The sequence below is a fragment of the Marmota flaviventris genome, chromosome 6 (genome assembly GCF_047511675.1).
Source record: "Marmota flaviventris isolate mMarFla1 chromosome 6, mMarFla1.hap1, whole genome shotgun sequence".
NCBI classification, from domain to species: Eukaryota; Metazoa; Chordata; class Mammalia; order Rodentia; family Sciuridae; genus Marmota; species Marmota flaviventris.
Window position 1 is genome coordinate 144,557,681 of NC_092503.1, and position 2,314 is coordinate 144,559,994.

Consider the following 2,314-nt stretch of genomic DNA (forward strand, 5'->3'; position numbering starts at 1 on the left):
TGTAGGATTCTGGGGGGGCGACAGTGGTGGGCCCCTGGCACCCTGGGCCTCCCCCAGCCACTGCTCCGGCTCCTGCCCTCCCAAGCATCCAGAACAGATGCGCACACACATTCTTCTGTTAGTCTCCCTTCTCTAGGTTAGATTGATGAGGAGCCCATACTAAGCCCTGGGTCGACCCCTGGGAGCAGGGCCAGTCAGAGCCGTCAGCCGGGCTCTGCCCCAGGCCATCTCTCAGCAAAGAGCGCAGACACTGGGGCTGGAAGGGCCTTGTCAATTCTCCCGGAGCCAGGGCCTTTTAGAGCCGTCCAAGAAGAGACTCCATTGTGGCTCTCTGCATCACAATCAGCCCAGGGCAGAGAGCATGAAATGCTCTTGATGTGTAAATTCTGTGTTTTACAATGAATGTTGCACACTAACATTTTAATATGTGTGTACACACACATTATTTTAGTTCTTCAGCTCTAGTATTTATATATGTCATGGTCTCCCACAGAATGGTCTCCACTTGGCCATCCAAAGAGATCCCTCGGTTTTTATAAGGTTGTATATCTACCACACTCTTTTTCTCAATATTTATGTGTGGTTACCTCTGGGGTAAAAGGCAACTGGGAGGGTGAATTACAACCACTCTTTAATGAAGAAGGGCAAAATTACATTACATTCTCTGTGACAACAAGAATAATAAGACTCTACCATAAAGTTTTTTTGAAAGCCCCATAAAGGATTGTTATGAAAACAATCTAAACTAAAAATTGACAAGCACACCCTGGCTCCTGGGAAATCTCCAGAGTGGTCTGATGATCGTGCACCGTTAAGACTCTTTGTTTCCAATCTCAGGTGGTCACCAGTTTGGACAGGGTCCAAATGACCAAAAAGAAAAGTACTTATATGTTTGTATTTTCTCAAAATATTGAGAGGCATTGCGTGTCTTTCGTTTTACACAGATTCACTTGTTGCTCCTCTAAGAAGGAGGGCATGCGGCACTTGTCCCCCGGGAGCCCCTCTGTAACAGGTCCTGATGGGAGAAAGCCAAAGCTCACATACCTTTTCCTGGTGGGAAAACAAGCACAGGTGCACCAAAGGCCTCTGGACAAGCCCCCAGGGCTGGTGCTAGCTCCCCCATCCACAGTACCTTATAGTCCAAGGTTGTCTTGGCGGACGGAGGACATAGATGGGTGACCGCCAAGAAATGTGAGAGAAGATGGTGATGGGGAGCAAATTCTTGTTTTCCTGAATCTAGCCCACACCCCAAATCTTACATGATCCTAAAGTCCTAGGAAAGCTTTTCCACACACACAGACACAAAAAGTCTATAAATATCTATTACAGATTTTCCCTCCTCCATGGTCGGGTCATATTTTAACAGTTTTATTGGATTATGAGACCTCTTGATTATCCCCAGGAAGATATAGGTAATAAGTAAGCATCACCTACTTCCTGTATAAAGGAGATGGTCCGTTTCCCTGTCGCTAACTCTCTTTCTGTGGCTCTATTCCAATGGACACGACCTCCTTACATTGCAAAAAGCTAATTTGGGTCCCACCTGCATTCAGACATCTAGGGACCTGGGAGAGGCCAACTCACTGCACCTGGGGGGGGGGTGAAATTTCACATCTTCGAAAGGGAGAGGTTGGTCTTTCCCAGCTCCAACATGATGTGATTTCATACATCAATTCTAAATGGCAACTCGGAATTATTTTAAAAGGGAAATTAGAGCCACCGTGTAGCTTACAGAGACAATGACTGGATCAGTTAGTCCTCGAAAAAAAAAAAAGAAATATGTGAAACTGCAGAAGAAGACGAAAAACACACACACACACAAAAAAAAACCCTGGACCGCAGGAAGCTAAATTGAGCCTCTGTTTTCTCCAGATTTCACTCTGTCCTGTCCCAGGCAAATCTCTGATGTTCTCAAGACCTCCCTCCTCCTCCAACGGCCCCGTCTGCCTCCCAAATACCCAGGAAGGAAGCATATTATCCGTGTGTCTGCACACTGTGTGACGTTGCTGGATTTTCATTTTTTAATAAGCTCTGTTAATCATCAGACATCTTTCATTTTTACTTCTTTACCTCCTTCCAACAACCGTGTGAGAAGGGTGCAGTGAAGCCCAGGCACACCGTAAGAGCAAATGATTCCTTTTTAAAAGCTGATCTGAAGTTCTAGTATACTAACCAAAATGACTACAGCTGGGCATATAAACCCCTTAATCTTTCTATTACATATATAAATACATGAAAATAATTAAATCAGGGACACCCCCCCCCAGTGAATTATCATTTTCTCCCCCCTCCTGGTCTTTTCTATCTCATTTCA